Source organism: Strix aluco, chromosome 2, assembly GCF_031877795.1.
Source record: "Strix aluco isolate bStrAlu1 chromosome 2, bStrAlu1.hap1, whole genome shotgun sequence".
Classification (NCBI taxonomy): Eukaryota; Metazoa; Chordata; class Aves; order Strigiformes; family Strigidae; genus Strix; species Strix aluco.
Window position 1 is genome coordinate 23,979,798 of NC_133932.1, and position 23,602 is coordinate 24,003,399.

Consider the following 23,602-nt stretch of genomic DNA (forward strand, 5'->3'; position numbering starts at 1 on the left):
AAAATGGTCAGTTAGAATTTTTCTACTGGAATAACACTGTATTAATGAGTACAAGTGCATGCTTATTAAACTATTGTATTCTAAGAGATTCATGCTATCAGAACTTGGACAACAGTTTAATAAAGTGCCTGCTTACAAAATCTAATCATGAGCAAAACCTCCATACTGGGTGGCTGGTTTAGTAATAAAAATGGTACTAAGCAGCAAAAGTGAAGATGTTATTCCTATGAGGAGAAAATTAAAATAAACAGTCAAAAACTAGAAGAGATGCAGAGCAGAAGATGTCAGGTGGTAGAGAATACTAGAAGGAAGTTATAGGGGCAGAATGGGCCATTCAGGTTTCTCCGCCAAAGAAAGATACTCTGCAGTTACCAGTGATTCTGTAACTCTTGAGAACCTCAAAAACGTGGAGAGCTGTGAATTTGTCCCAACTTCTTCCAAATTGAGGGATTAAACTAGTCACCAAAAGTCCACTTCTAGAAGCATTATTCTTCCAGCTCAAGCAAGCAGGCAAACCTCTATTTGCAGAGCTAGAAGAATGTGGCCCAAGAATCCTTTGAACCATAAAAGTAACTTTTCTGGTATTACATGGGACTCAAGACATCTACTCCTGCAAAAGATAAAAGCACACATACACACACACACAGACAGTAGATATGCCATTTCTCAAAACAGACAAAATTATGCAGATGGATGATGTGCACACAGTCCCTTTCCCTAGACTCAGTGGAGATCTGGCCAAGTGAGAATTTCCACGGTGAGTACACTGTACACTGTTCCCCCAAAAGTAACTCCAGCACAGAAAGCACAGAGACCTACTGAAATTCAGTGTCTCGGTTACTTGTAATGCTTGGACCCTAAGTTACAATTCAGAAAAGCTTAGTTTGGAACACTTTTTTAAACCTTTTGGCTAATTTATTTTAAGGACTTCTTGAAGAATCATATTTAGAAAGCACTGCTAATTAGAAAGAGAACTGAAACTTTATTTTAAGCATGTTTTTATCTTCTAGAAACAGTAAAGTAGAAATACATATTTAATGTTTTCATAAAAAATACTTTACTAGATACTTGTAGTAAAACTTTAAAATGAAAAAAATATGGTAAGAATAACTAGAAGAAAATTAGCAGTAGAGACATAAACAAAAACCTTGTCAAAAATTTTGGAAAGTTTTTTTCTGATAACTTCCTTCACAGCAGCGTAGATCAGGATCTGTTCCCCTCAAGTCAGTGGAATTAGATTCAAGTGTAAAATCAGGAAAAATTATATTTGATTATGACCCAAGTTATTAACTGTTCTGTAAAATGAAAGTAAATAAGATGGGAACAGTCTTTCGCACCTGCTAATAAAAGAATTCTCTGTTATCTCAGGGCCTTCTTGAAAACCATTGAAGGTAATTATAATCTTCCTAAGAGCTTTAGCGCACCTGGAAATACGTTTTCAGGAAGGAGATGCCTGAAAGATTAAGAATATACAGAAAAGTCAGAGTACTCTTACTATGAGGAGAACATGGCTCTTGCACATTTTCCAGACTCTCTTCCTTGCATTTACATTATAATGCATGTATTTCATCAATGTGCAATTGTAAATATACCCTTCAGAAAAGTGACCTATTGATGGGTTCCCCAAAAAGCCTCCACTGACTATAATGTGTAATTTAATTTCAATTTCTATCTGAAATTAATTATAAGCCCTGTGAGACATCATAGAAAATTACATTTTCTGTTTTGCCTTTTTTTTTTTTTTTACTAGTGTCAATAAATTCATGCCAATTCTTTTTGACTTATGTTTATGGTTTTACTGATATGAAACTTTAACTGATAACACTAGTGAGGCAGCAATAAGCAATGTGAAATATACATGAATGCACTTATTCATGGTTTATGATTAACCATAAAAAACACTAGGTTTTTGAACAGCTTATCTTTTTCTAACATCCTTTATTGTGTCTCCAAGGCTTGGTATTTTATATATTAGGTAAAATATATGCTACTCTTACCATGAATAGAAATTAAAACTACAATTTATTTACGGGACATTTTTATAGCCATATATATGTGTACTGCTGGTCATAACCCTGTATGAGGCTGACTGAAAATGATTTGACTGTAAAATATGTTACACCTGGTATCATATGGTTTGCTGCAGTACTGCATAGAATGCATAAAAACCAGTCACCTCCAACGATCGTGATATTTCTAATATATAGAGGAATACATTTTCCGTCTGTATAACTTTTTTTCTTACTGCATCTTTTACAAGCTTTATGTTAAGAACGTGGACTTTAAAATATCAAACATAATATTTTACCTTTTTTAAAATAGCTTCTTTTGCAGCTTCATCCAGTCTCATAGATTTCTTTTTCACTTTCAGATAGCCCTAGGCTGAATGAAAAATCTAGGGTCTGGCTTTTCTCTCAGATTGGGTAGCTTGACTTTGCATCTAATATCTGATATACTTCAACACTAGAGAAGACCCAAGCTCCTCGGCTTTGAAGTTCTATAATACTTGGAAGAAAGCCCTAAGGCAAATACCAGAGTCAAAGAAGTTAAATCTGTTCTGGAGAGGTGAAGCAATATCCCATGGCTCCCAAGGCAGATTTAATTAATAAAAACATGTTAGCTTCCTGTTGCTCTGCACTAGAATATCCTCTCATTATCTCCGACAAGAAATCTAACAAGAACAATTCAAATGAAATCCTTTATTCAAGACATAACTTGTGTTTAGAAAACCAATTTGGTACTTTTAGAATTTAAAATTTAAACAGTTATCCAGCGTAGAGAGAAAGTAACAGCTGAATGCCTAAGAACCCCCTCGGATGCTGGGAGAAGAGGTATACATTGGAGGAAGAAGGAAAACCATATCTCTTAAGAGTTCTGCCCTTTACAAAGTATATTGTTACTCTGCTTAGCCTCTTCAACCCAATGGTCCGTGAAGTCTAATGTAGTTTCCAATTTCTTGTAGAAATTGCTGAATTTCTACTTGTCCATAACAAAACACTGCTCGGGGGGGGGGTGGGGGGGGGGGGGGGGGGCGGGGAGGCAGAAACCAGACCTAAAACATATTAAATTTATCCACATGGATAATGTTGGAATAGAGTCAGTCATCCAAAAAGAAACTTAATCTGAAATATGTCCATTAGGCACTTCTGTATCTTAGTGTTCAGAGTACCTCTCTTCTTGCACGCAAGTCCGTAGAGAAAACTATCAAAATGTAAAAACAGTTGCAGTCAGATTTTATTTTTTTTCTTGCTCTCCAACTTTTTTACTGCCTCTAATTTTATTCTTCTCCCTGAAATTGTTTTTTCTTCTGCCTTTGTCTTCTCAGTTTATCAGGTAACTTCATCATCTATTTAGTTTTGCTTGTCTGTTCTCTTCCCTCACAACTATTTATCAGTCTTCTCTCTCTGAGTGTCATGCTACTAAAGTATTTCAAGAACCATATAATCAAATACATTTCATTACATTATATCACTGACTGAAATTTCTGGAATATGATGAACAGTTGCAAAGGACATTTTTCTTATTCTAGGAGCATTATTTACTTGGTTTGCTAAAGATATTGTCACGTGTAGAAATATAAATTTCAAACATTCTGCCTTTCCCCTTTTTTTCCACAGATAAATACACACACTTTCAGCTCATATCAATAACAACTTCAGCACTGGACATTTCTTTGCGGTTAATGACCCTTTCCAGGATTGTGGATCACTGGCTCCCAGGAGGTTGTTAATTCTCAGAAAAAGCTCTGTTCCTTTGCTTTTATTGCTTAAATATATTGTGTGTAGAATTGCTCACTGCCATATAACATAAATACTGGAGAGAAAAAAATAAGGCAAGTTCCCAGGTGAGCAGAAAGTGATATGGATCAAATTGACTTTATCTTATGCTAGATGGCAGTTGGATATTAGCAAGTGCATCCACTGCTCATCCTTATTTTAATAAAAATTTCAGGGTAAAAGACATTTCCTTTATAAAGGACCTGAAGATGAATTGTCTTGAGAGCATCAGTTGCACTTTTGAATCATAAAATAAATAAAGTCTAACAACTTACATATAATGATTTCTTCTAATTTGTACCTCCCAAAAAATTGCATTTTGGCACTTTGAACTGAAAGTAGATCTACAGTTTCAACCAGACGCTGGTTAAATTGAATTATTAAGCCCTCAATAACAGTGTTTTTAATGAAAATACAGTCAGACCATTAAGTATAGTGCCTATTAAGAGCAAGATCTAAAATGTATTATTGAGGGGTTTTTGTTGGTTTTTAGCATGGTGTTATTTTTCTTTCCCTTTAATTTGTAGGTATCCCTATCTGTCTCATCTTTTGGAATAGGACAGTCAGAATTAAGACATTACATTTATTATAGCCTTAACTGGGTTTGGTGTTCAACATGCAACATTTAATTAACAGGTGAAGCACAGCAGTAAAATAGACTCAGGTAGACTTCTACAGTTAAAAAAAAAATAATAATAATAATAACCACACCATTAGATTTTTCTTTTTCATATTTCTTTTGGAGAGACCATTTTTTCCCTTAGTTTGAATCCAACTGGCTGTTAATTTCTCTTTTCTTCTGTTTTTGCAGTAATAAGGAAAATCTTGAGAAAGTGCATCAATGTCTTTGCTGCATAGATCACCAAGTCATTAACGTGTAGCTCATAGAACAACATACAGGACTGAGGGAAAGTAAGAGATCAGCAACATTACACTTTCAAAGGTGCCAAAATCCATTCTTTCCTTTATCAAGATTTCTGGCATACCCTATAGAGTTCTGTAGCCAGAGTTGAAAGTATGAGCAGGAAAAGCAATTTTATCAATTACTTTTTGTTCCTTTTAGATTTTGGTATTGTAAGTCCAGCTTTGGAAAAGGTTCACAGCTTCTCCTTTTGAAGCTAACACCTCTTTTGTTATGGAACCAGATGTATTGGCTAAAACAACCCTAGCTGCATAGCCTAATGGTTAAATCCTCTTTTCAGTAAGAAGGTTGAAGACAATGGTTAGCTGTTCCCAACTCTGTATTTTAAATAGCAGCAATGAGTGTTCTGGGCAGTTTTTGAAGAAAGTTTTCAAGTCCTAGACTCAGAAGATAATTTGAGGGAAAAAATAACAGATATATCTTTGCTTTCCCTTCTCAAATTCTCATTCTCTCTCTCTGTGAAGCTTAGGTACACAATTTTTACTATTTAAGATAGACTTTAAGGTTAAGGTACCACCATTTTTTCTTCAGCTGAGTTTAAGGTCTTCATTCTACCCCCACCCCCAGTATAGTCTATACCTCTGAGACTTTACTAGATCTAGGTAATCATATTGTTTGAGGGGTTCTTATTAGGGAGTTGTTTGGGGGATTTTCAGAGGAAGAAATGGTTCATAACCATAGTAAAATGAAGTAGGCAAAAAAACCCACCATATCTGAGTGGAATAGGACTGATTTATTTTCCTTTTTTTTTTTTTTTCCCCTTTGCAAAATGACAGTATTCAAAAAACACAGCTCAAGTCAATCCACAGCAATTCTTCCATTCAGTCCAGTGTAGAAAACAATTATATTTATTACTGGATCTTTATTTTTCTATTTTAAATATGTCATTTTTTTAAACCAAAATTCTATTCTGTGAAAATTGTTTCTCAGCATTGCTTTGATTTAAAAAATAACCATAGTCTGTCAGATTTTTTCAGTAAATATTTTTTTCCTGAGATGTTTGCTAATTCAGTGTTTATTGCCATACATTACAATTATATATGGTCTTAAGTATATATAAAAATAGACCCTCCCCTTAGTGCTATTGAAATGTGCACAACTATTATTCTGAGAATAATCTCACTTTTGAAAATCACATTTTTAACAAATGCAATTTCCCAGCAAGGTATGGTTCTGGCCTTTGTTGCAATATTAAAAGGCTTTAATCCTTTTGATGAACTGAATCATAGCATTGGATAGAAAATCTTGATTTTTTTCACATATACAAAAAGCTTTCCAGACCAATCCAGAATATACTTTGGTAGTCTCTAATACCAATGAAGAAAAATTTTACTCAGCAATGACAAATATTTCTGACCCAAAGAAGACTCTTAGCTTTTTCAGTTTCTTGCAGTGTTACTGATTTTGACAGTATTCTTTCTTCATCAACATTTTTCATTCTTTGTTACAAAACCTAATTCCTCTTAGATAAGTTACCTAATTAAAACTAGTGCAAACATGAAAAGGAGCTTTTCTATAGCTACCTTTGCCTTTCTGCAGAAGAGAGTAAATGTAATGATGTACATCGTCTATCTAGCTCATATGACTAGTGACAGAAACATTAATTCCAAGCACATTTCTATTTCAGCCACTTATTTGTACCCTGTTATTGCATGAAGAGCAATATTTCTGTGGAGTTATGAGGACATCAAGTGGCTATCTAAATGATCCCTGCAAATATAATAATAAACTCTAGATGTTGGAGTAGAAGACAATATAGGGAACTACCAAAAAGTAATATTAAGAATATCTTACCTCTTTGATATATTAGTGGACTTCTAGTTCCATATGATGGATTAAAATCTAAATTTTAGATGTGTCATCAGGGTGTGTACCATTAAATGCCATTCATGAAAACCAAACCATCATATTTCATTCCTCAGGTAGAGTTCAAATGCAAGGGACTGACACTGAGACGAAAAAAGGTGTTCAATACCAAATCATCTGCACTACTCTCTTTTGCCTTGTGTTAATACATACGTGGGTTACTCAGTCAGCTGCTGTGCTCTCGTTAGGAAAATGGAGAGACTGATAATTATCTTCTGATAGGAATTTTTTGATTGAGTTAACAAGTTAATATCTGCAACTTTAATTGCATGTTCCAGTTCAATGACAACACAGCCTCATAAAGGTAACAAAAAAGTCCAATTTGTTCTATAGTAGGGTGATTTCTTTAAAATTCTCTGCTGTCAAAATTTACACTTCCAACTCTTTCCAGAACATGACTGGTTCATGAGAATGAAGGTGCACATTTTAAGAGTCTCCAGTGAGTGGATTTTCTTCACTAGCTTGTTTTTCACTCATTTTCTTAATGGGATGACTTCTCCATCGTCTCTCCTGTAGTCAGATCTTTCTTCTGTTTGTTACCCTCAGCCCTTCAAACCAGTGCAGTGACTTTGATCACTCACCATTCTCCTCCAATGTCATGTCAGTTTCTTTGCTTGCTTGAGCCCACTTGTTTGGATGGCCTTCAAGAGAGGTTATCCAGGCAATAAAGACTCAATATGAAATCAATAAAAGATGTGCTTTCTGTGGACCAAGGAGGAACTACAGGATTCAGATTCATCAGAATATTTCCAAAATGGAGTGAGAAGCACAGAGTGAATATTGGATGGAGTTTGTTTGAATTTATAGGTATTGATACAAAAATTACAAGTTAATTTACAGTTTAATACAGGGGCAGTACAATACAGTGACTGTGTAATAGTGACCTATAGAAAAGATGTCAACTCCTTTCTTCAGTTTGATGAAAGCCTTTGGCACTGAACATCTTACTTGACTAGTCCACTTCTCTCAATGTGTTCTGACTTCACCTTTGTGGGTGAATCATATTTACCTGAAAGGATTTATATATGTGTATATATATATATATTGTTGTCCTTGTCATGTGGTTCTCAGAATACAAATTATTAGCTCTGGTACACCAAGCCTTATTTGCAAGTTTAAGATGAAAATACATTTTTAGTAAATAAAGAAAAATTCTGACATGAACTGTGTATTCTTTAGTGAGGACTCTCATAAAAATATTATGTATGAGAAGCAATATGGGACAAAAATCACATGGCTGCATTGCTTTGGAAGATATACAAAATAAAAAGCATTAATCAGTCTGCTCACAGGACTATTTAAACCAGAAATCCCATTAAGTGCTTAAATTGATTTACTCTTCCCTCCCCCAAAATAATAAAATAAAATTCCTCAAGTGTCTATTAAATCAGACAATAAATAAAGGTAGGTAGGTAAAATCCTTGGGGAAAGGAGGGACCTTAAGGCCATCTGATTCATATTTCATACCTCCTCCATTTCTCCATCATTTTTTCACCCTTGTTGAAATTCATACATACACAATGTCATAAGCTAGTGTTGGTTTGGATTCAATTTATTTTACAAAAAAAAAAAAAACAAACCCAAAAAAAACAATTCATGTGAACTGAGGCCAAAATAGTCTGGTGAAATAATGTTTTTTCCATTTATATTCACTGCCATGTCTCTCCACTGAAGTTAATGCATTTTTCCTGAAAGGTAATTCATTTCAATTTAAATCAATACAGTATCTTTGAACTAATGCCTTCCAGAGATGCCATGTTTGAACAAACAGTGGTGTATTTGTGTAAATTACAAATTTTATTGGCAATTGCACCAAAAAAAAAGTGCTCAGGAAAAAACTTTTGCTTCTAGACAATATAGAATATGAACACAATCCAGATTTTGTTTTGTTTTGTTTTGATTTTATATTCAGGGATTTTATGGGCTTCAAGATAGAGGAAGGAAGGAAGGAAAAAGCTATTTATATATTTAAATATAACTGGGTATAATTGCTGCCTAAAAAATCAAACAATACATTCATAAAAGGAATAACCACTTTCTGAGGTGTTTTTTTTTCCCATACATTTCAACATACTGGAGAAGACTGGCCCAGACTGGTACAGGGAACATAAAAATAGATGTTGTTTTAAACTTGCACTTCCTAACTGAACTTATCCTCTCAGGTAACACTTTATTGGGCGGTACAGGGATGGGAAGAGGGTGTTTTTAATTTGTCCCTTCTTGTTTAGCACAAGCCAGTAATGTGTGCTGTCAAAAAAGAGGCAGGAGAGCCATGACTTATAAAATGACTGTCGTTCCCAAGTTCCTCTTGCAAATAATCTGAAATAATTTTCCTTGAGTAGTGTTTTTCAAACTGAAAATTATCATTCCTTTTGAGGGATCAAAGGGATTATAAAACACTGGAAAACATCATGTCAGTTGCCAATTGTTCAGTTCTTGCAAGGAAGCTGAGGAAAGTAGCAACTGCATTTGCTGTCTGAAAGTGCTTGCACCAGCCAGGAAACCGGTAACCACCTTCTGTTGCTGGCAGTAGCTCAGCTTCTTTATGACAGGGGAAAGAGAGAGTTTGCATTTTTTTTTTTGCCAGATTTTGAGGTCACTAAGTCATCAGGTAAGTGGGATAAATTCATAATTAATAATCACCTGGATGTACAGGTTAAAAACACCTAGCAGTCATTGAACTTTTTTCAGAACCATTAATATCCAAAGGGTTTGTCCTGAGCAGGAAGCAAAATTGAGAACTTTACTGATAGAGATATTTTTTAAGTAGAATATGAACTGCAGCAAGGGTTTAAATTAAGGGTTGTTGGTGGTTTGGTTTTTTTTTTTGTCTTCTGTATTTGTAATTCTCTGACAATAATGTATGGGATGGGTGTTGTTTTTTGAAACCTGATCTAGCAAAGCCAAATTCCCCTACTCATAGGTTATTCAGCATTATTTTGCAGTTGTTTGAAAATGGGAATTTCCAGGTGTGGATTAAGGGAAAGTACTACTGGAAATGTGTTTCTGCCCTGCCACGCTGATTCCTTTATCCTGCTCCTCTGAAGTATCACTGACTCTGTCTTGTGATTCATGCCGGGAATCTGCAGAGATGAAGGCCATAATCTTTTTTCCCTCATTCATGCTGGACTTGCATCATAGTATGGAATTTTTTTTTTGTTTAGCCCCAGATTTAGTCCCTTTTTCATATACTGAAATACAACAGCCTGTATCATAAGTACAGTTTAGAGCCCAGACTCCATCTTCACCATGTCAACATCTAGACCTGTCTGAACAGGACTAGTGACTGAAAAAGAAAAACAGTTTTATTTTATACCTGTGTAATACAATTCAGTCCCGAGCAGAACAGTTCTAAGTAGCTAGGCTGAGCATCAGTAGCAGTAACATGGCATTAGCTGTGAAAGTTAATTTATCCTGTTTCTATACAATGTTTGTACTATGTATTTCTAGTTTTAGAGACTCACAGTTGCAGGAAAAACGTGGATGGGTTATAAAAATATTACTTGCTTTGGTGCTAGTCTTGCAAATGAAAAGGAAGACCCTTCAATTGTAGTGCATACAAAAGTATAGGACAAGATTCTCTCCAAATGTTGGTTGTTAGTGACTGGTTTATTTCTGTCTTGAGTTCAAACACCTGAATGTAAAACATTTGTTTTAAGACCAGTGGTATATTCAAAGGAGTTTGCCCAGCAACCAGTAAGCATATAAGTACAAGAGTCCATCTATGGACAAAGCAAGAGACCTGTACCTGAAGTAATTGATTTCTATAAGATCAGAAAGGGAAAAGAATATGAATCTAGTCTTAACGAACACAGCTTAGTAAATAGCACCGCACAGAGTAGATGGCAGGGACCTTAACATTTTCTGAGATACCTAGGTAAGGGTAAGAGGACTAGAATAAGCATTTTGCCTGCATAACAGCATATTCTGCCAACTGTTCTGCTGATCAAGGATGGCAATTAAACTCAGACACCAGAGTGAAAAAAGTAGGCTGATTTTAATGTTAATAATCAAAGGATATAACTAAATACTACAGAAAGTAAGCCGTAAGAAAAATACAAAATAGTACACTTACTTATTACTACATACAGTTAAGCAAGGCAATGCACCTAATAATTGCTACATGACGGGGAGAATAGTGATTAAGAAAGATACATCACCACTTGCATACGTTACCAACATCCAGATCCGCAGACGCTGGGGAGCCCCGGTTACAGCGAGGATTTGGAGAGCCTGTCCCGGCAAGTGGGAAATCCTACGCAATGTGTCCATCCATGGGTGAGGCATTCAAAGTTGTGGCAAGTGGGTCCAGCTTTATAAACCAAAAATCAGCAAGTCAGAATAACTTGCACCTTTTCTTTGAGTGGAAACATCTGGTTTCATCCTCCTGTTGGATTCCACCCAAAGCCTGGCCAGGGCTCAGGGCGGGAGAACCAAGAGAGTTTCTAACAAGGCCAAACACTTGGGTTCTCAGCCTTGAACAAGGCTAAACAAGGGAAGCTGGATACACATTCTCACAACATTTCATCCTCACTACTGATTATATTCTGTCTAAGCTACATCTTTCACTAGTGAGCGTACATATTTCGTTAATGATCAGATACTAATAATTAACACTAATGGTAATACAGATTTTACTAATTAACAGATACTAATAATGGATAACGTTTAGTTGTGAGGTTCATCTAGAGTTCAACTTTGTTTCAGGGCCTATTATTCAGGCCCTAGCACTACACCAACTTTTAGGTACCAGTCCTCATACAGCCTTTCCATGTCAGTATTGTTCAAAATGATGGAATGACCCAGCTTTATTTACCTCAGACGTGTTGAAAGATCACCCAGCCTAATGTTAGGAAGTTAGCTGGTCAGCTCATCAGATATGACAGTCATTCAAATTCTTAAGTATATGCTTCATCCTCCTTTTTTCATACTATAACCCATCATGTGATCGTTATCCTTTCCTGAGAGAGAGAGTCCAGAAGGGTGCTGATGTGAGACATATTTAAGAACTTCACTTGTAAGTAATTTTTTTCCCATTACTCTATTTTTTACTATCACTCTATCTTTCTGTGTCCAGTTCACTGTATGGATAGGTATTGATCTTTAAATACACCACCTCTACATCTTTCTGTATGCTTTTGACAGCTGCCTTATTTATTACTTTTACTTTTTTTTTTAGAAGCCAGGAGCACTTAACACAGTTCTTCCTTGAGATATCATTAAAATATGCTAACTAAGGTAAATATGTAAGAGAGAATGCAGACATTTCTAAAGGTTATGATCTATGACAACACATCTTAGCTTCAAAGTTAGTTTAATTGAATTAATTGTAGCATTAAAGAAACTGAAGAACAAAGAGAGCTCTGACTGAATGTTTTAATGGGAAATATTTGACCTTTTCAATAAGTTACATTTTGATTGGCAGTCCTTTCTATTGAAGCCCTATTAATAATAATTTCTATATTTTTTACCCATGAAAAATAAGGTAGGTGTGTCAAAAAGCCAAAGCATATCTAATTAGAAAGATCCAGGATGGGAAGTAGTGCAAGTATATGTGTACACGCTCTTCCATAATTCAGAGTACCTTAGCAATGGGGGTTTCATTTTGTTGGCAAAGCTTTTAGCGAAAAGAAAAAGCTAGACCAAGTTAAACCTAATTTGTCATATTAGAATGCTAATTTCAGGTTTATTTTGTCTAGCAGAATCTTAGAGAGGCCTTTCTTCATAAGGTTTTTTTCTCAGATAAAGACTGTTCCTTGCTATATATATGAGAATAAAAAATATTTGTAATGTCTTTCAGGTTATTTATTAATAGATCTGTCTGAAAGGCAGAAGTGCTTTTTAAATTTTCTCCCTTAGGACATTTTTTAACTCTGTAAGATTTAATTAATTTTCTCAAAAAAAGCAGCAATAATTTCACATAACCATATTTAGCTCAGGATATAAAGTTTTCTTCTACCTCCTCCTTCACCTTCATCACTGGGTATGTGTTGTTCATGTTCTTGTCTTGCATTTCACTGGGTGCAGCCTGTCCAACTCCATGACCCTGCAGTTATATGCTACTTGTTCCACAGTGCCTTGATGTTTTTGGGTCTCTTGCTCCTCATTGTTACATGCATTATATATCCAAAGTTAGGTAAATGGCCCTTCTTCAGCTTAAGAGACTTAGCCCTTTCTCCCTTAGAGTTTATATAGCCTTGCTACAGTCTAAAGACTTCAGGAATAGGTTCCACAATATGCCATAGCTGCTAAGGGGAAAAATCAAGGTGGCAAACTCTCTCTTTAGCCTATGCACTGCTTCCCCTATTTAGCTTTTAGTGGAAAACTCTACTGCTGAAAATGTTTCCATTTTGCTCTTGTTAAATGAAAACAAAATGAAAACAGGTAATGTGAGAGTTCCTGATGTTTACTGGTTTATTGAAAATACCCAATTTCACTTTACATGCAAATCTTCCCTAAACCCTCAGAGGTTAGGGAAAGTATTTATACACAGCCAATATCTCTTTCTGTAGTGCTGTAATTCTATGCAAAACCAAAACAGAAATCATTTTTCTTATACAGATTAAAGCATGTTTGAGGCAAAAATCTGCGTTTGTTTTCAGCTGATGAAGAATTTGTTTGTAGGCTACATTGGCACCATGTTTCTGGGCTGCTGCTGCATCTCTTTAACCTCCCAGAACATTATTTAGAACAAAATACTCAGATTTTCAGCTTTGATATCTGATCGGTATTTTCCCTGTAAGTTAAAAGGTCAGTAAATGTTTTCAGCTAGCTCAGCTTAATTTATTGATACTTCGTTTCAGATTGTCAAAACATTAACAAAAAGCCTCAAAACATGCCTTTGCCTGTACAGGAAGAATAAATATATTGTAAATAACTTTCTAACCTCATTTTAAATTCCTGTCTTCTGGACTTCAGTTTTCTAAGTAGAAAACCACTTCACATTCAGCACATCTCCAGATCACTTTAACCTCTTTGAAAATGCATTTCAGGAGCCTTGATGGATCTCTTGCTCAGCAATTGGCCTTGGGAAAGTATACTCTTTATGGTAAGCCAAGTGCCACATGCAGTAATCCGTCAGAAAGTGAACAGGAAATGTAATGAAAGGTTGAAACAGATCATTTAGCATTGTGACATTATTTGTGAATTTGGCACTACGAGAGAGATTTTTGTCATGCATATGGTTGATGCTGATCTGAGGTTATGAACGTGACTGGCTGTATCCCCAGTGTCTGAAGAGTTTTGAAGCACAACTTAACCTGGAGTTATCTCAGCTTCTCTCTGCAACCGTTTAAGACTGGAACTGATAACATCTCCCACATAAGGTGCTCCACTGTAGTGAAGTTGAATGGTTGTGATGCCTTTCCAATTGCCTACAAAGCAATTTGGAAGGAACCTAGCTTCACTTTTATTAACCCCAGAGGTCTCTCCATTTGTTTGGCTGTTCCAGTCTGTATCTTCCTTTCACTGTCCAGCTAAATTGACAGAGCACAGAGTCCTGTTCCATATAGCATGCATCTTTGTAGGAATCCCTTTAAAAGCTTTAGCACTTAAGAAAAATCAATAGTTCTTATGATGTCTTGCAGGCCTCCCCTCTCTTGCACGCTAAATTCTCGTCAGCCTGTTATTAGCTTGGAGTTACCGTTGGAAAAAGAAAGTAAACATTGCATCTTGAAAGCACTCGTGGCATTGCACTTGAATAACGTTGTCTATTGTTCCTTAATGAATTTAGTGGAACAGTGTTGTTGGTATATTGAGAAAGAGAAAGAAGAGCAAAATGCATTGCAGGCACAGAGCCAAGTGTATTTATTATATACAAATCCACTATGTTCATAGAAATAAAACGAGCCCATAGAAATATTTTAAATAACTCTTTAAAATATAAATGGTCATGAAGATAATAAACTCTATATTTCTCCAAATATACTTTAAATTTAAAAAAAAAAACCCAAACCTGCAAGATTGACCTATGATTTATTGAAGGAAAGATAATGTAGAGATAAAAAGGGGCAGTGAAAAACTGAAGAAAAAATTACACGACCAAGCTACACTAAGAAAGGTGTTTAGCAAACAAAACCACTGAATGCAGAAACACCTAAGTTTCAAACACCTAGTCCCCTAGTGTTACCTTATGGTTCCTAGGCCTTATTTGTCTTGGAAAGGGATCTAGAAGAATTTAATTTGGACCATGTTCCTCATGACAGGAATTAAAAGCAGGGTTCAGAGTCTCTACTTGTTTGTCATGCACATCCTTCGCATTTCTATATGGATTATAAACATGATAGGTTTGTTGTTTTGTTTGTTTGTTTGTTTTTTTAAAAAAAAACAAACCAAACAGGAAAAAGGATAGTCTTTTTTCCTTCTTTTTTCTTTTTCCTTTTTTTTTTTTTTTCTTAATGTAGTCTCCGAGTGGTTAGAACAGCAATGTAGAATATATGGGTCCCAGTTTCAATCCCCTGATTTGCTTAATAGTCTCAAACATGCACCACCACAGAAACCAACCTAATTACCAGAGTACTGGCTACTTCAACAGTGCTCATGCACCTATTAGGAAAGGGCCAGGTTTTGGTTGTACATTTCTGAATCTTTGTAATCATCCGTAATGATTGAACAGTCCTTGGAGATGAGCCTGTAAACTGAGCCCACATCTTCCAGAGTTAGCTCATGCTGAAGATATATGATCACTTAATGAATCTTAATTTTCTTTATGTATTTATTTTTCTGCTTAGTGAGATAAGAGTTGTCCTTCCCAAAACAGTTTGGTGGTCAGATCAGATTTTGCCAATATGAGTTGGGGAAGATCAAAATTCACTGGACATAACTGCAAGGCTCTTGAAGGTGAGTTCTCTGTACTCATATAGTAGTGAAGAGGCCAGTCTGCCTCTATTGAGTTTTAAAAGCATTTGTATGAGGCCCTATTTTAGTAAAAACACCTGTCAGAGTACGTGCATAACCTCAGAGGAGAAAAGGAAAGGAAAGGAAAACCTGGTTTTCTGACCCATATTGGTCTTTTACTTGCAGCACTAGGCACCAGGTGATGTGTACATCAAAAGTACATGGAGAGTCCTGCTGTGCCCTGTCTGTTCATACCTACAGTGCTGTTGCACTTTATCACTTTATCACTCATGCTGCTGCAGGAGATATTCTGTGCTCTAAATCTGGTCAGTGACATGAAAAAATAAAATAAAGGCAAGGGGGGAAGAGTCCTTTAAAACAGATTACAAATATTTACATTGGCATAAGTGAGAAATTTGAGGAAATGACCCTCTGTATGGTAAAGACATATTGAGCAGGCTTCACAAATGAAGAAGCTGTAAAGTGAAATGACACCTTCAGTTTATTTATAGCCTGAATCTAGCATATTTACTGTCAGACTAAAATATAGGGTGAGTTTTCCCTCTGAATCTGCTTCCTGTGAAGCAACATATTTTTTCTCTGGCTCATTCTACTTTTACCATCAACACTGGCAATCTTTTACCCTTTCTTAAACACAGAAATGAGTGACATTTCACACCTACTCTGGAAAACCAGGGGGTTTTGGCATTTCCTGTGACAAAGACTGTAATGTGAAGTATGGCCAAGAGAGTTCTGGGCTTGTAATTACAAGGGGAGTGATCTTTCCCTTTCAGTCACCTTTACTGCCCTAAGGACAGCAAGACTTTTCTTTGTCTTCAGTAGCTTTAGGATCAGTCTCTAGTTTCTTCATATGTCATCTCATTCTTTCCTATGTAATATATAATCTACATAATCTCAGTGTTAATTTTCCTCTATTCCATACTACCTTCCAAGGTACACGTGCCCATGCTGTTTCCTTTCTTTTCTCCAATGTCACACTGGTCTGTGACATTCCTGACCATCTCAGATTCAATTTCAGATCATTTTACGACAGTACCTTAAAAACAAAAATGTTGAATTGTTCTTCTTTATTTATTTGAGTTGTAAGTACTCTAGATAAATCTGTTCTGTGACAGAATATAAGCATGCTAACATTTCTGAACCTGTAAAATAAATGTAAACACTCATCTGGTAGGACAGAACTGGACACCAGGGATGCCCTGGCTTTAATCACTGGTCAATAGCCACAGTCTCCTAAGGGTTATTCCTGTGACTTAAAAGAGAAGAAATAAACAATTTTATTTAGTATACAAAGCCTCACTTTTGGGAGAGAATTATACATTTAAACATAAGTAAAGTGTATTGTGATATCTTAAACCATAGTTCACTGTGACCAATGAAGACAATTAAATCTATCAGACAAACTAATTTCTTTAGATATCAAAATCCCAGTATATGCTTAAAATACATGCTCCACTGTAGTAATTTGGATACTTTCTTTTGAGATCAAAAAGGCTTAAGTTTTCATCCCAGAAGTAAATCTTGTGTATGTCAAACAAGAAAAGAATAGACTCCTCTCAAATTTGACATAAAAATTTCACTGTTTATGAACACAGTATTAGTACTTTTAACTCCAAATATTCAACATAGTCCTCCTAGCCTCAAACTTCTTATTTTCCAAAAGGTGTTAGGAAAGTCTGACTCGCCTCAGGTCAGACTACGTAACTGAAAAAAAAATCTTGCTCGTCCTCTGTACCATCACATCATATTTATGTCATCCAACCAAGTTTATTTTTTTATCCTTCTTTCATTGTTAATATTTTATGGACTATTATAAGGTAAAGATTTCTTCAAAATTCATCTTCTGCATGTACAAGAATCATAACTGCTCTGTCAGTGTGCCATGATAAGATCATTTTATGATGTATAGATAAATGTCTCTCTGGATAAGAAACTATTCATCCTTTTTGAAACAGTTTTTCCAAATTAACTTTAAATCAAAACATAAAATAGGTTTGTTTTGCTCAGATTGATACCCATTATCGAGATCAACACACAATTTAACATGATGGGTAGTCTTTGTTTAGAGCGAACTGAAGTATACAGCTGAAGGTATATCAGCAAATATGTTTGAGGATAATTCACCAGTGTCCAGTGATATCAACACATCTTTCATAGTTGTATGAGAGTAATAGAGGAAAAAATAGTAAGAAGTCAGAAAAGCAAGAAGATGCTTTTTTATATGTAACATCTGTCTCTGGTTTTATTGGATTCAGTCCATATATTGGTTAAGGTCAAAGACAGTTTAAATTTTGTGCAAACTGGCAAACTTCACTTCTTTAAAATCTGACGAGCAGACAGTAGGCAACCTAATGCATCATTAGAGAACATCACAAATTGTGACACAAGATTGTGTGAAGGGGTAAGCCTTGTATCATTTTCCTTGATGTTGCGGTATAACATAAACAATTTACAAAAATCCCTCTCAGTCATTTTAGTGGTACTGGAATAAGCTGGTCTGCATCTTTTCCAATACAGAAGATGTGAATTCTCAAAATGGCTTTTCAGAAGGTTGATTTATATGTATTTATATAGTCTACTGCAGGAACATCAACTTATCTCTCCGTGACGGACACTGCATTTCCTTTACAAATGCTTAGGTTAAGCGGAAGTTATTGACCTTTATTCATCCACAAATCTTCTAATCAGATCAAAGACTGACCTAAAAAACCCACCCAAAACCAACCAAAACAGGAACAGGAAAAGCTCCAAACAAACAGACAGTGAAATGAAATCCATTGGGAAAACCTTGTTTGTCATCATCTGCCACTGTTCTGCCCACTCTGATGGGTAATCATTTTGCACGGTTTCTCCAGATATTTTTTTCCCTGTGGGAGAAATGACAGTGCTTTTCATCCAGTCTCCAAACTAGAAAAAATTGTGGTCAAATATTCACAACTGCCAACTTCAAAGCAATTTTTCCATGGCAACCATACCTCAAAAGCCTGGAGTTGCAGAACTTGCCAATTAGCAACTCCAAAGGGGGCCATTAGCTCCTTCAAAAACATAGGGGACACTGTTTTTAATCACCGGTTGTTTTCAGCCTTACAGCAAACACTGCACAAGCACTAACCATGCAAGTGTAAGGCTGACTACTCAGAAAGAAGTTGATGATGCATGAAAAGAACAACACATATCAAACTCCTTTTTTTAATAAAGAATAATTATCCTCAGTAAATCATCACTTCTAATTTATTGTTGTTTAATTAAAGCAAGTCGTATTTTCTCATTATTGCCAATGGTAAACCATGCATAACAGACAGAGAATTTGTTTTCAGTAAGAGTCCTCAGTTATGCTGCTGCTTGGGAATGAACAAGTACCATAAAGCAAGGACTATCCATATAAATATGGACCTGTAGAAGGGACTGCCTTGCTGCCTAAGGCTTCTGTTCATAAAGAGAAGACAGAGTGAAGAAAATAAACATATAAGAGATAGAAAATACAGAAATGAAGGACACTGGCTCCTTATCTTGTAAAATCTTTCTGACTCCTTTGAAGTCTCTGGAAAGTTATGTTTCTATTAGCCATGAAGTCTCGATCTATATTAAGATTTTCCTATACATATAAAGGAGAAACCAAACCTTTGTCATTAAAAAAATCCCTATATTTTCATTAGCTGTTTTAAAGTAATTATTTCTTTATTCACATAAATGATGTGCCATGTCCTTTAGAAGTCACATATTTCAGCAATAGTAGTAAAGAAAACATGAACTTTACCCATCCATTTAAATAGGATGCCATTTGTGAAGCCCAATTATTCCCATTCCCGTTTACACTGTAACACTGCTAGCTAATTTATCACTTACCATCCTGTCATAAAACCCCAGTTATCCAGCTCATCTTGTGCTGCTGGCTGTGTTCATGGCCACTTTGACATCTGGTACATTTGAGAGGAATAACTGCGTAAATTTTGAACATGTAACCAACTTAGGGACCTCTACATGCAGCAGAGAGGCATTTTCTTTTATATAAAATTGGGATCATTTTGGAAGAAATAAGGTGCACAGGATGTTATATGAAACCTGCCTGTCTGAATGATGATGCATGAGCTGGCTGCTGGCTGGATGTCTCTCCCAGAAGACGTTATGTGGCACAGGGCACCACAGGCTATGACGCTATGCAGTGCCGTTGTGCTGTTCCTGCCCCATGAGCCTGTATAAAGCAGCCCAGACTCCTTGTCAAAAGTGTGAGAGATGGAGGGCATGGCAAGAAGGTACGTAACCAGGGCCAACTGAGCAAACCCAAAAGTCGGACCATGAGTCTTGGCAGATCAGGAGAGCAATGGGAGCAAAGTAAGATCGTGTTTTTGCAATTTAAAGACAGGTTCTCACACACACATGTTGTCCTTTTTCTGGTAAAAGCCTAATGAATTCATAGCTGTATTTGTCAGAAATGGTGCTAATTAAAGTTTTTAGTACACCTATTTGAATAATTTCAGTCTCTTAAAAAGAGGTTCAGTGGTTCTGAAATGCTGTCTGAGGACAAGACCCAAATAAATAATACTTCTTCTGTGATTAAGTAAGCCAGGAAATTTGGGGTTACAAGCACCTCTAAGATGTTACTATGTTTTCATGTGCTTGTTCAGTGTCCACCAAACAAAGCTCATTTTGTAATATTAAAATCAGCTACATATTCCTCTACAGGCAGGTATACCAGTCACCGCTTTAACACGCACACATACACTCTGAAAGGAAGCTGATGAAATTTCATGGCATTTCAGTTGGATAAATGCTGCAAATTTTCTTGTGTATTCCTTACTAGTATTTCACTGTTAGCTGCCCATCTTCACAGAGGAAGAGATATTATTGCTAGTCCACACCATGGGGAGGGGTTTAAATACATTTCCAATAAGCAGAGCCTGATGATGTTCCCTTTCTCTGAAGCTGGAATCTGGTGCTGAAGTCAACAGCTATAAGTAGGTAAAGGATGGATATACAGAACATATTTGACTGATGATTGTATGATTTTTGCAGTGCACTGACTTAATTGCACTTTATGATAGTATGCTAATAGGTCCCTGGCCATATAAGAGTAGGATGAAGTCTAACTTGAGGGAAAGGTAAAAATTACCTCGCAAAGGCTTCCTCTTAAATGAAGTTCCTAACTCATGTGAGATAGTCACTCTGAGAAAAGATTAAAGAAATGATCAATAAAAGAGAAGAAATAGATGAATTACGTTTTTCTCTTCACTTCTTTGTCATATTTGGGGTTTTTTTTTGTATGTTCTTTCTTTGAAAGAACACGTTGAAAAAGACATAGTAATGAAATTTTTAAACAAAGAAAATACTATGTCATCTTTTGTTTGACATGTACAAGATGTTTTTAGAAGTAGCAGTCATGGAAAAAACCCACCAACTTCTTGCAAAACCAACAATGCTAAATTAATAAAAGATAGATAGGAGCTTTTTGTTGTTTTTTGCTTAGCACTACATGAAAATCCACAACAAAATTATTTTCTCAAAGGTATGCTGCTTACATAACCAGTTCTTTCTAGGTCTGTTTTATAAATGATGTTGCTTCTCCTCTGCTGTGGGTGTCCTTCATATCCCACGGGAGCACTGGGCAAATGAGTCCCGAGTAACTGTGCATCAGCTACCACACAGACTGCCAATATGTGGGTAGATAAGAAGAAATCTCTGTTTACCACACCACCATCCTCTGCTGATTACAGTTCTGCTTCAGATCCAACCTTATCTTCCCCCTGTATAATACAGTAGAAACAAAGATGAAATATATTCTAAGAGTGGTAATTTTGCCAAATGTACTCCCCCCCTGCAAAAAAAAAGTTATATCAAATGATTAACAATGTCATGTCAGTACAGACAGGCATGAACAGAGATGTGCCTTCTTCAGCTGTTCTCAGGAAACCAGCTCCTGACTCGAGAGTCTTTGTCAGTGCTTCTACTATGAGGCTGAACCTTGAATAATGTGCCCTAACAAATTCAAGGTGCTTTTCCATGCAATATTTAAACATTTGCTGGAACAGGACCAACAGTTAAGTGTGTTAAGTATCTCAAAGGAATGACCTAGGTCCGATCTCATGCATCTCCTTGTGCTTCTTTTCACAACATCTGTTCAGGTCATTTGTACAAGCTGGAACAGTTTCTCCCAGTGACAAGGGGGCACACCCTGTTTGGTGGGTAAGACTTGCATCTACAGTCTGGTCCCAGTTATTTGTTATTCACATAGCCCTTGGTAGAGGTAATTAAAATCCACTGGAAACCTCTCACATGGTCTTTCTATCATCATGCCCATTAGTCCATCTATAAAATATTCGATACCTGTGATATGATGCTATACAGCACTACTGTTTAAAATCTATCATCACTAGTTCTTTGAATAAGAAACTAAACAGAAAAAATTATCATGAGCCTATTCTGTATTTTTAGCAGGTAATTCCAAGACAAATGCATCTCAAGACTTACCAGGGTACTACCACTCTAGTCCCAATGCATATGTAGCAACCATCTGCCTCCACAGTATTCCATTTTTTCCCTTTTTCCATTCCTAACAAGTGCATGCATATGTGTTATATTTAGCAGTGTGCTGTCTTCTTTTCTTCTTGTGCCCTTACAAACTTTTTTCTTTTAACATCTGCTTCATTTATAGCATAACTTTATAGCAAGTATATCAAGAGACAAATATTTCTAAACAATTCTCATCAGTCATGTGAATTCCTTCACCATGAATCAATATCAGAATCAATCCCAGGCCATTTTGAGCTCCCTCACATCCTTTTATTTCTTTTCAGACACAGTGCCAATAATTCTATTAACCTTCTTGCAAGAGCTGTGTGAATTCACTATCACATTCAGTACACCTTGCACCAGAAATCTCAATTTCAGTTACCTTGTGGGGCAGAAATACCCTTGCTAGTGACATTGTTACACAACAGAATTAAGACACAAACATTTCCTGAAGCTGTATCCTTGACCTGCGGTCTCCCAGTACAGTTTTTATTATTTCTTTCCCTTCTTGCTTCTTTCTCTGCTTTCTATTGTGTCTCTACTGAGTCACACTGCAAAGCTAGTGCAGTCAAGACTCTTCATAGTGCTCTTCTAGGAGACCCCAGAAACTGAGGGTCAGAAGCACTTTCCAGGTCATGATCCTGTCGCTGGCGTTAAGAGCATAAGTGTACCATGTTGTTCAGGCTCTTGGAGTGAGGAAAGATAGAGTAAGTCTCTTCAGACTGTTACGGGCTCACAGGCTCCAGTTTACCATGGAGAGGGGGCTACACACTGTGCAATGAAGTCGCACCTTCCTTCATCGGCAGCCTGTTTGCCTTAAAAGGGACTTTTAGTCTGAGGATCATGACTTTAAGCTATCCATTTCTTCTGTTCCAGTCTTTTAGCACTTCAATCTCCAATTCCCATGTATCACCTCCAAGGATGTAGTTGGCTCATTCTTGCGTTCAGAATGCTCTGAAATTTTCCCTAAAAGCTTTCTCTCTGCATACCCTCCCCTGCCTCCCCTCTAACTTCTGGTCTTTGATTGCAATTCTACACCTTCATTCCTTTCATGAAACAAACACAGATTTCTTGCTTGCAAATCATCTGTCACTCAGTTCCTTCTTCCTTAAAATCATGCATCACAAAACCCTTCTTTCATAAAATCTCTGTACTAGTGTAGTCTCTTCAATGTTTCTTGGAACTGATGTCTCTTTTTTAAAATTTATTTTCTATGTGATTTTATATTTGTTTTGAATTATATCTTTGTCTTCTCAGTGCTTCAGAGTTGTGTCTTGTCAGTATTCTTCATCACTGTCTACACACACATAGTCCTGTGGGTAGTGACAGATTGCTGACCTCCTTTTTTGGACTGCTACTTGTGAAAGAGACAGGTATTTAAATAATTTCTTTCAGTGTTTTCCCCTTTTAGCATAACTATTATGAACTCAGTTACATCTGTATGTAACTGCAAAGGACTATAACACATGGATTTTTTTTAAGTGAGTAATGTTTTTATCTCACTTATCTGTCTTATCTATACTATATATATCTCACTTCTTCCAGGGGATGGAGATAAAAATGTGAAAAATGCGTGCAGTGTCAGTAATAATAAACTCGGCTCCTCAGAGTAAGGTGCACCATACATCCTTATGTACCTGGATGATACACTATAGAACACGCCCTAAACTATTGA